The sequence below is a fragment of the Salmo trutta genome, chromosome 5 (genome assembly GCF_901001165.1).
Source record: "Salmo trutta chromosome 5, fSalTru1.1, whole genome shotgun sequence".
In the NCBI taxonomy this organism is placed as follows: domain Eukaryota; kingdom Metazoa; phylum Chordata; class Actinopteri; order Salmoniformes; family Salmonidae; genus Salmo; species Salmo trutta.
The window spans coordinates 52,867,310-52,879,841 of NC_042961.1; the positions used below are offsets into that span (position 1 = coordinate 52,867,310).

General features: G+C 37.6%; 1 long non-coding RNA gene and 1 pseudogene across 1 annotated transcript; both read right to left on the reverse strand.

The window, feature by feature from the left end:
• Positions 1 to 6,063: 6,063 nt before the first annotated feature.
• On the reverse strand, positions 6,064 to 9,683 carry LOC115194497 (uncharacterized). Its single transcript, XR_003878372.1, has 2 exons — positions 8,651 to 9,683; positions 6,064 to 7,619 (listed from the first exon to the last, which is right to left on the reverse strand). It is a non-coding gene; the product is annotated as an uncharacterized LOC115194497 (long non-coding RNA).
• A 441-nt stretch (positions 9,684 to 10,124) lies between these two features.
• The window catches only part of LOC115194492 (SLAM family member 8-like), a 30,294-nt pseudogene continuing 27,886 nt past the window's right edge, over positions 10,125 to 12,532 (reverse strand).

The window sequence follows — 12,532 nt, forward strand, 5'->3', positions numbered from 1 at the left end:
GAACTCACAATCTCTTGGTTCATGGCATTCAAATCTTCCACTGCACTGTTTCTGTGTCAATAACTGATTTCACCTGTATTCCTACACTTTGGACTTCAAAGTAAATCTCAGCTTTGTTTAAAATACACTCAATAAAACCTACTATATGTATCATAGTTATTCAGGAGTAACATTAAAACAGAATAATATACCCCACCAACATTAGACAATTATACAGAAAACACTGAAATTGCTGAATCCAGTAAATTAAATCAATGATGACAGAATAGTCAGATTAACTGATAACTAAAATAGCAGTCTAGATGGAATTATTTTGCAAAGTGCAGAGATCTATAGGTAATTCATCTGTGGGGGACTTCTGAGAATGCAGAAGTACAGACTTGTTAGCACAGCAGAAATATCAGCGTACCCCAAATTTAGAGGTTGTGAGTTTCAAATCCCAGGTGGGGTCATATTGAAGTGATCATGTCAAATGTACAGCATGTCACTCACCTTAAAACTCCTACACCATTTAATTACATCCCTTGCAAAAAGACTCAAGTGAAATTTCACATTTTGAACCCATATGTATTAATTTTTTAATATAACTAGGCAAGTCAGTTAAGAACAAATTCTTATTTTCTATTACAGTCTAGGAACAGTGGGTTAACTGCCTTGTTCAGGGGCAGAACAACAGATTTTTACTTTGTCAGCTCCGGGATTTGGACATGCAACCTTTCGGTTACTAGTCCAATGCTCGAACCACTAGGGTACCCTGCTGCCACAACTGTATGTTAACACTACCTTTTCACATGAGAGAAAAATCACGTTTCCACCTCACGTGAAAATAGAATTGCATTTTCACACTTGAAAAAAATCACATTTGACAATCTAAATATGCTGTTTTAGTTGTGAAAATGTTGTCACGTGTAGTTTCATGGTATCACATTGAAATGTTGTATCCCCATGTTGTCACATTTATTTCACAAGATCATGTTTTCACGTGCTAAAATAGTTTCACATGTGTAGTTTAATGTTATCACGTCGCTTTAACATGTCGTCACATGCCAGCAGCATACCACCCTTCATCCCACTGCTGGCTTACCTCTGAAGCTCAGCAGGGACGGTCCTGGTCTGTCTCTGGATGGGAGACTGCTGGAAGTGGTGTTGCAGGGTCAGTAGGGGCCACTCTTCTCTCTGGTCTAAGGAGATCCCTTGGGCAGTCTAGGTGACATTTCCCTGCTTAGGGTGCTGTCTTTTGGATAGGAAGTTAAAGAGGTGTCCTGACTCTCTGTGGTTATTAAAAATCCCATGTCACTTATTGTAAGACTAGGGATGTTAACCCTGGTGTCATGGCAACATTCCCAACCTGTCCCCCTTCCATCATATCCTGCCATTACTAATTGGCATGATAGTGTCTTCAGAAAGTATTCTCACCCCTTGACTTTTCCACATTCTGTTGCATTACAGTCTGAATTTCAAATTGATGCAATTGAGATGCTTTGTCACTGGCCTACACACAATACTCCATAATGTAAAAGTGGAATTATGTTTTTCGAAATGTTTACAAATTAATATAAAATGGAAAGCAGACATTTCTTGAGTCAACCCCTTTGTTATGGCAAGCCTATATAAGTTCAGGAGTGAATTGTGCTTAACAAGTCACATAATAAATTTCATGGACTCACTCTGTGTGCAATGATAGTGTTTAACATGATTTTTGAATGACTACCTCATTTCTGTACCCCGATAAAAAATTATCTCCAAGGTCCCTCAAACACAGATTCAACCCCAAAGACCAGGTTTCCAATGCCTCTCAAAGATGGGCACCCATTGGTAGGCAAAATAAAAAGTAGCAGACTTGAGTATCCATTTGAGCTTGGTGAAGTTGGTAACTACACCTTGGATGGTGTATCAATACACCCAGTCACTAGAAAGATACAGGTGTCCTTCCTCACTAACTGCCGGAGAGGAAGAAAACTTCTCAAGGATTTCACCATGAGGGCAATGGTGACTTTATAAAAGAGTTAGAGTTAAATGGCTGTGATAGGAGAAAACTGAGGATCGATCAACAACATTGTAGTTACTCCACAATACTAACCTAATTGACAGAGTGAAAAGAAAGAAGCCTGTACAGAATACAAATATTCCACAACATGCATCCTGTTTGCAACAACGCACTGAAGTAATTCTGCAAAAAATATGGCAAAGCAATACACTTGTTGTACTGAATAGAGAGTGTTATGGTTGAAGCAAATACAATACAATACATTAATAATTAGTACCACTCTCCATATTTTCAGGTGGTGACAGCATCATGTTATGGGTATGCTTGCAATCGAGGACTGGGGAATTTTTCAGGATAAAAAATAAACAGAGTTAAGCACAGTCAAAATCTTAGTGAAAACCTGGTTGTCTGCTTTCCACCAGACCCTGTAGATGAATTCACCTTTCAGCAGGACAATAACCTAAAACACAAGGCCAAATCTACAATGGAGTTGCTTACCAAGAGGATTGTCAATGTTCTTGAGTGGCTGAGATACAGTTTTGACTTTACTTGAAAATCTATGGCAAGACCTGAAAATGGTTGTCTAGCAATGATCAACAACCAATTTGACAGAGCTTTAATAATGTAAAAAATAATAATGGGCAAATACTGCACAGTCCAGGAGTGGAAAGCTCTTAGAGACATACCAAGAAAAACTCAAAGCTGTAATCGCTGTCAAAGTTGATTCTATAAAGTAATGACTCAGGGGTGTGAATAATTATGTAATTAAGATATTTCTGTGTTTCATTTTTAATACATTTGCAAACATTTCTAAAAACGTTTTCACTTTGTCATTATTGGTATTGTGTGTAGATGGGTGAGAAAAATACATATTTTAATACATTTTAAATTCAGGCTGTAACACAACAAAATGTGGAATTAGTCAAGGGGTATGAATACTTTCTGAAGGCACTCTATCACTCTTCACCTCTCCACCTAATAGCTGATGTGTGGTGAGCGTTCTGACACACAAATGGTCGCTTTGCATCACCCAGGTGGGTGCAACACATTGCTGGTGGATGAGGTGAGTTTCCCCCTACTATGTAAAGCACTTTGAGTACCTCAGTTGGTAGAAAAGCGCTAAATAAACACAAAACATAACACAAAATATACTGTCATTTTATGACACTGTTTGTTAACAATGTCAGTGTAAACAAACATTGTACATGAAGGAATTCCCCTAGCAACATTCCTCAGCTGGAATCCACAACAAGTGGCAGGGTGGCCGTTTTGTGGTAGTTTCAGTTACGGACTGCAGCTTTAAAATGGTCACCGACTTACCATGTCCTGCAATCCCACTTTAGTACCATTTACTAATAAGCATATGCCCTGTTTAATCAATTAAGGATAAAACACACAAACAATCTAAAGCATTGTGTCCCACATTTATTTCGAAAAAAAAACTTGTTAACAACCCAATATTGTTAATCAACTAGGTTGTCACTGAAACACTTATATTATAACAGTAGCTTTATGTTTTTTGTTTTTGTATTAATGTCAATGCTGTTTTCTATGCTTGTTTTCGCTTAATACTTTGGGATACTGGTGCTATGTCAGATTTTATGAGGGGTGCCAGATTGGTGTAAAAAGCTGTATTTGTCAGTTTTTTTTGTGGTATCGAAGAAGGTATTTGATTGGGGAATGGGGATACATTTTCATGATGGGAAATGAATGAATCAATAAATGTGGGGAAACAGAAGACCTGCAAATCTGTTTGGTTTGGTAAGCTGATAATACTTGATTCATTATTATAGGGCTGTGAAACCCATAGCTGAATGGCTACAGACTCAGCATTTTATAACAGGTAGTGTCCATTTATTTACAGTAGTATCTTGATTAATTATTGCTTTCTTCAGTGGAAATGCAGAATATGTATAAAAATGCCAAATATACCAAAAGCTAAATTAAGCATAGATATACAACTTTTTAAACATATTAATCGTTAATGAAACATGCAAACTACAATCATTTAACCAGTTAAAGATAATGAATGATAGACCACTAGAAACACATATTTTATTAAACAGAATTCATACAAAAGTCAAGAGTTGGCTATAACATGAGTACAAACAGAGTGTGTGTGTATATGTGTGTAAGTTTTTGTGTGTGTGTATTATGGTGTGTATAATTTCCCATCATACAATGTATCCCCATTCCGCAATCAAATACCTTCATCAATACCTAATACCTATTTTTTGTCCAATCTGGCAACCCTCATAAAATTTAACATAGCTTTGTATGAAATTAATTATGAAAGAAATGGTGTAATGTACACGAAAAGTGGAGCCTTGTATTCAATTAATTTTGACGAAAATGGTGTAATGTAAGCTCCACGAATGAATATGAAATGCTTTATGAAGAAAATTGTGTGTGCACCAGTATCCCAAAGTTAAGTAAAAACAAACATAGAAAACAGTATTGGCATTAATAAATAAAATAAAAAAACCTAAGACTACTATTATAATTATTTAGAATGTATAATTATTTAGTGACAATAGTGTGTTGTTAATACGTTTTGTTTTATAAAAATAAATGTGACACACAAAAAAAGGCAGTGTAGAACACCTCTGCCCATCACACATTGCTCTAATAACTTTCAAAAGATTGTTCCGAAGTTTGCCCCGCCAAAAATGTATTTTCCTATGAATAAGGTCGCGTAAAAATGTGTCTTTTCCTATGAATTAAGTTGCACAAAAATGTGTCTTTTCACACTAATTAAGCCACATAAAAACGCACAAAACGCACACAATTTGCTGAAATACCTTTTGTACATATTTGCACGAATTGAGTTTGAGATTGTGTTGGATATAAACACAGACACATAAACCCCCTAACTGGAACAGTGGCCTTACCAACCAAGCAGGGTTGTGACCTTTTCTGTAGGATGGTGAGGCTATGAGCAAGACCTGGTCAGGTAGTTTACACATGGAATGTAACACAGTAATTAAAATATTGAATACTATTTCAATGTAAATACCACACCCTGTCGTATGAGTCTGACCTTGCTTTCTTGGAAGACTCCTTTGCAATCATAGGCGTGCACGTCCACATTTCAATATTAAAAAACACACAAGGCATTTGCGTGTGATGGTTTTAGAACTAAAGTAGTTTAATGTTAAAGTCGTGAGAGCTCCTTGCTACACTCTTAGAAACAAAAGGTAATAGCAATAACCTGAAAGGGTTCTTTGGCTGTCCCCATAGGAGAACCATTTGTAAAACCCCTTTCGATACTAGGTAGAACCCTGTTGGTTCCACGCAGAGCCCTTTCCACAGAGGGTTCTACATGGAACCTAAAACGGTTCTACCTGCAACCAAAAACGTTTCTACAAAGGGTTTTCCTATGGGGACAGCCGAAGAACTCATTTGGACCCCTTTTCTAAGAGTGTATCTTAGATGGGGTTATAAAGAGTGTATCTTAGGGGGGGTTATAAAATGTTGTAAATATTGCACATCACTATTTGTATTAGAGAAAGGATGTCACGTCTCAAGTTCTTGATATGTATTTCTGTTAGTATTTCCTGATGTTGCAACTGAACTATAACTGATCACCAAAATTGTAATTTATTGTATTCTATTCTATTTAAGGCACACCCTCCCTAAAAAGTAATTAGGAAAATCTCAATGGTTCTTTAGCTGAAGGGCTACAGCAGTTGACCTAAGCTCATGAGGCATTAATGAGTTAAGTTCTTTCAAATTAAATAGGTATAAATAGTTCATTTAAAAGTCCCAAAAATGTATGAACCATTGCCACTTTAACTCACACATTGGGGAACCCAATACTAGGCTGAAAGGACGGCTGACCAAAGTAGCTTGTATGGAAGAGTTGACTATGACATCATCCATTTAAAATAATAATAATGAACACTGATGCTATCTGATGGATGAAAAAAAAAGTTACATCAAGAAACACAATGCAAATATTTTGTAAAAGTACAGGTGAATAGAATAATACTTATAATATTTTGTGAAATTAATATACAAATATGTTACATCATGAATTACAGAAATAATTAATCAAAAATAATACATTTCAAACATTTAGAATGTATTTTCTTTTATTGCCATGACGGCACCGCTACGGCAGCCATGGATGATCGCTCCCATAATGTTTGTACATTTAATCATATTTAGTTGTTTTTAAAGGTCCAATGCAGCTGATTTTATCTCAATATCAAATCATTTATGGGTAACAATTAAGTACCTTACTGTGATTATTTCAATTAGAATTGTCATTAACAATCAAAAATAGCTTCTTAGCAAAGAGCGATTTCTCAAGGCCAAAACGTAATCCCACCAAAACAAGCTGAAACTTCACGCGTTCTTTTCAAACAGCTCTTACACTAAATGCTCTTACTGGGCTTTAAGAATTTTCGTATTGCAATTCTTCTGTCAGATTTTTAATTTTTGATTGCTTATTCAGAATCAGTGAATAATTGGTCATCCTGAACTAGGTTTAGGTTGAATTTGCCAGTTGTGGCTCACTTGCTAACTACTGTAACAAGCTAGCTTGGAGACTGTTTGGATGTGAATGGATTAGAATGCCACAACACTGGCTTGGAGAGAAGCAGAAGAAGTGAGAGGACTGCATGAGGAGATGGCTCGAACTAGTGGAAAAGCTACTCTGACTGCTAATGTTATTCTTCTAGCACCTTTACGGCAGCACAATAGCATCACCTAAGTGGGAGCTACATAGAGTTAGCGGAGAGGAGTGGCTAGTCAGCTAAGATAACTATCACCAGCCCAGATCACGGAGGACATGAGGGGACAGCATGGTGCCCTGCTGAGGCTACAGACGCTGACTGTCTTTCTACTCTGACTGGCTCCCTATTCTACTCATAGGATCATCAGACCATCAATGGTTCCTCAGATCTCAATGCCATCAGATCTGCTTCCCTGATCATCCATCATCCCTTCCAGTTCAATTACTCGCAGAATTTATAATTTTTTTTGCTGCCATTTATGCAACCAAACTAGGGTAACATGTAGCCTAGTGGTTAGGAGTAAACAAAAGGTTGCTTGTTCAAATCCCCGAACCGACTAAGTTAAAAATCTGTCTGTGCCTTTGAGCAAGGCACTTAACCCTAATTGCTCCTGTAAATCATTCTGGATTAGAGCGGCTGCTGTATTACTAAAATGTCAAAACTAAAAAAAGAATGAACCAACAAACAATACAATTCAATACACAATACAGAGCAGATACAATTACTGTAGCTGCAGATAAGCTACATCATATTACACCATATCAATGTTTAAAAATCTGTTACAGTAATACACAATTAAACCATGATTCAATAAAAACCTTTTTTTAATAAAAAAACTAGATAAAAATCCTTCATGTACAATGTGTTATTGTGTGTGTGTTTGTTTGTGTCAGTGTTTTTGTGTGTGTGTGCGTGTGTGTGCATGCCTGCATATGTGTGTGTGCATGTAATTTTGTTTGTATGTTTATATGTTTTTGTGTGTGTGTGTGTGTGTGTGTGTGTGTCTGTGTGTGTGTGTGTGTGTGTGTGTTTGCGGGAGTGTGCATAATCCATGTTCCCAGGTTTCTCCTGCTCCTCCTCTGATGAAGTGTCCCTCCATCTCCCTCAAGAACCTGTAACATATCACCACACAAAGTTATTTATCCCTCCATCTCCTTCAAGGACCTGTAACATATCACCACACAAAGTTATTTATCCTTCCATCTCCCTCAAGGACCTGCAACATATCACCACACAATGTTATTTATCCCTCCATCTCCCTCAAGGACCTGTAACATATCACCACACAAAGTTATTTATCCCTCCATCTCCCTCAAGGACCTGCAACATATCACCACACAATGTTATTTATCCCTCCATCTCCCTCAAGGACCTGCAACATATCACCACACAAAGTTATTTATCCCTCCATCTCCCTCAAGGACCTGTAACATATCACCACACAACGTTATTTATCCCTCAAGGACCTGTAACATATCACCACACAACGTTATTTATCCCTCAAGGACCTGTAACATATCACCACACCAAGTTATTTATCCCTCCATCTCCCTCAAGGACCTGTAACATATCACCACACAAAGTTATTTATCCCTCCATCTCCCTCAAGGACCTGCAACATATCACCACACAAAGTTATTTATCCCTCAAGGACCTGTAACATATCACCACACAAAGTTATTTATCCCTCCATCTCCCTCAAGGACCTGTAACATATCACCACACAAAGTTATTTATCCCTCCATCTCCCTCAAGGACCTGCAACAGATCACCACACAATGATTTTTAGAGGTATACTTTAAAAAGGTACAGTATACTTCGATATCAGAGCATTAGTTCAATAAGTATAATACATGTGTAGCGTCTTCTTTTGATCACCCTGTTTTAATGGAAATGTCCTGCAATGCAGGAAATGCAAACGTTTCGTGTTTTTAATTTCCACTTTAGAATTTCCACTTTAGAACTTCAGAATTGATTTTCCCTAACTACAAATATATCAAGCCCTACAAAAAGTGTAAATGAATTATAATACACACAATACTTAACGTTTCCTTTTGCTGCAGGATTATTTTCTGTGAGAAACTGTTCAAATTTAGATCCTACACCTGTATTAGTGTCAATAGCATATGACTATTAGTCTTACCTGGGGCTGTGCGTGGCTTCACGTGACAATAGACTGAATCTGCCTCTGGTGGGGTTGCTGTTTCTGTAGGATGATAAACATCAGCATAAAATAATAGTTATATCCACAATAATAGCCAAAATAATATCAAGAATAATGTACAGAATAATATACAGCAGCAATTCAATATGGGGTCAAAGAGGTGTGAGGTTCTTGGCTTTGGCCCTCTTATTTAGGTCAACCTCATCATACAGTAGGTCACATCAACAGGTCCAGCTGCTGCTGACAATGGACATTTCCAGTCATCAAATGCAGGAATTAGTTTATTGCACATTCTGCCTCTTCATTGGAAACAGAAAAACATCATCAGGCTGCGAGAGAGGTAATATAGGTGTAGAGCAGGGGTGGGCAAATTATGTTTGACAAAATAAAATAAAAAGTTTGCCTGGAGAATAAAGAGAATAAAAATAAAATAGTGATGTAGAGATTCCAATTTGCCGGCCTGAATGTCTTGACAATAGTTTTGAGATAATTTGCTATGGGAGTGCAAATCCAAACGTATGTTAACATCAACACTAGAATGCATAGTTAATCACGCTGATGCTAACAAGGCAACGTGATCATAAACACTTAGTCACCAGTTTCTTAGGACATACTTACATATAGTTTCATACCCTTTCAATAGATTGTCGATGTACTCTTACCGGGGACTGTGTATGGCTTCACTGGAGAATAGACTGAATCTGCCTCATTTGGGGTTGCTGTTTCTATAGGGGGTGATAATAAAACATCTGCATAATGTTACAGTTATACAGAATAATATACAGTTATACAATACACAGTTAGAGGTGTGAGGTTATGATGATCCCTTACATACTGTATTTCCGGTCAAACTGGAGGGTGCGTAATAAATTCTAATAGTTATAATAGTGGTTAAACATTTAGTTACATATACCTGTCAGCTGAAATCTTAAATTCTTGTTAATCTAACTGCACTGTCCAATGTTCAGTAGCTAATACGGCGAAAACATTCACTGCGATTGTTTGAGGACAGCGCCCCACATCAAAATATTTTTTCCACCGGCACAGGTTTCATACATTCACATATAAAGATGAAATATTCACTTACTTTTTGAAAATCTTCCTCTGATTTGTCATCCAAAGGGTCCCAGAGATAACATGTTGTGTCGTTTTGTTAGGTAAAATCCTTTTTTATATCCAAATAAGTCTGTATAGTTGGCCCCATCGATTTCAGTAATCCACCTGTACAACTTGCAGAGAAAGGAATCCGAAAATCTACCCCTAAACTTTGTTTCAACAAGTTTGTATCTACTCCTCAGACACCCTAAAATGTAATCAAACTATAATATATCTTTCGGAAAGAAGTATGTTCAATTGGAAACCGATTTTAGCGGGTGCGCAACTTCATCATGGCGCGCGATGACACGGATTTTCAAGACTGTGTCCTTATACAAAAACTGTTATTTCTTATTCCTTTTTGAAGTTACAAGACTGACACTTTGAACATAGACTGCTGACACCCTGTGGAAGCCATTCAGGGAGCTATTTTACAATATGAACTTTCACTTGCATTTCTAAGATGCCTATGAAGTTCATATGGGTTAAAGAGATGTGAGGTTCTGATAAGGGGAGTATGGAAGGAGGGATGTCATCTTACCTCTCTTCTTCTTAGCTTTGTTCTTCTTTTGGAGGTCAACCTCAACATAGGTCACATCAACAGGTCCAGCTGCTGCAAATGAAGGAATTAGCTTATTGCACATTCTGCCACTTCGCCCCAAACTTGTGAATTAAGGTTTTAAAGACTGCCAACCTGTAGAATGGGTCTTACCTGTGGCTTTCCCTGTCTTCACCACAGAGCAGACTTTTCTTTTAGATAATCACGCTTTTCTTAGGAGGAGGAAGAAGACAAGAGAATTTGTAAATATATATATATACACACTACCGTTAGCAATGTCCTTGTTTTTGAAAGAAAAGCACATTTTTGTCCATTAAAAAAACATCAAATTGATCAGAATACAGTGTAGACATTGTTAATGTTGTAATTAACTATTGTAACTGGAAACGGCAGATTCTTTATGGAATATCTACATAGGCTTACAGAGGCCCATTATAAGCAACCGTCACTCCTGTGTTCCAATGGCACGTTGTGTTAGCTATTCCAAGTTTATAATTTTAAATGGCTAATTGATCATTAGAAAACCCTTTTGCAATTATGTTAGCACAGCTGAAAACTGTTGTCCGGATTAAAGAAGCAATAAAACTGCCTTCTTTAGGCTAGTTGAGTATCTGGAGCAGCAGCATTTGTGGGTTCGACTACAGGCTCAAAATGACCAGAAACAAATACTTTCTTCTGAAACTCGTCAGTCTATTCTTGTCCTGAGAATAGAAGGCTATTCCATGCGAGAAATTGCCAAGAAACGGAAGATCTCGTACAATGCTGTGTACTACTCCCTTCACAGAACAGCGCCAACTGGCTCTAACCAGAATAGAAAGATGAGTGGGAGGCCCCGGTGCACAACTGAGCAAGAGGACAAGTACATTAGAGTGTCTAGTTTGAGAAACAGACACCTCACAAGTCCTCAACTGGCAGCTTCATTAAATAATACCCGCAAATCACCAGTCTCAATGTCAACAGTGAAGAGGTGAGTCCGGTATGCTGACCTTCTAGGCAGAGATGCAAAGAAAAAGCCATATCTCAGACTAGCCAATAAAAAGAAAATATTAAGATGGACAAAAGAACACAGACACTGGACAGAGGAACTCTTCCTAGAAGGCCAGCATCACGGATTCGCCTCTTCACTGTTGACGTTGAGACTGGTGTTTTGTGGGTACCATTTTAGTGACCCCAAACTTTTGAACGGTAGTGTATATATATATATATATATATATATATATATATATATATATATATATATATATATATATATATATGTGTGCACATTTAACTCATCTTGGATACACTTCTACATTTTTTTATCAATGTATGTCACAGTTCAGCCACCTTTTTCTTGCCCAACTTGTTCAGTTGAATCTGGGCGTAAGTCAGCAGCATCTGAGAGATAATATACAAACACCTCAACTTAGTCAAACTCTACATGTCATATTAAATTAAGAGCAGCAGACTACTACACATTCATACTGAAAATATTACATCAGTACCATTATCATTGTTGTCTGAGGCATTGATTGGATCTTAGATTTAGTGTCACCTGTTGGTCAAAGAAGAGAGAGACAGGTTAGTTAGGTTGGTTATCCCTCAGCTTGTCTAGGGACAGATTATGGTAACATGTTGCTATACAAAGTGGATGTTGATCAGTCAGTGTATGCGGGTACAGAGATGAGACTGGTAGAGGTCTGGGCTGAGAGACTGACCATGCTGCTGATATGCATACCCAGTATCAGGAGCCTGGCACTGGGTAGATCCTTGGTCCTGTTGGGGGTCCTGGTTGGTGCTCTGGGGCTGAGGGGGCCTACAGGGAGAGAGCTACTCAGCATAAGTAGTACAGAGAAGATGTTATACTGTATGTATCAATATAGTTGAGAGACAGGTGTACTCACCAGAATATTCTATTGAAACAGGAATCTATATATATTATATGTTGACATTTCTCTCCTAAACATGTAATAGCATGTTTTGTATTAAATGAAACATAGTAAAAGTCTCACCTTTGCTGTTTGATATCTCACCAGCAGGACCAGGAAAATGACCAGTAAAACACCAAAAACAACAAGACCCGCAACAACTCCTTCTAGGACTGATTTTGAGGAACCAGGAGCTACGACTGGAGAGAGAACAGCACAACACCATCAGACTCTGAGGTAGAAAATAAATAGTTCAATTCCTGTATGTATCTGAGTCTGATGACTTGGAGATCAGAGATG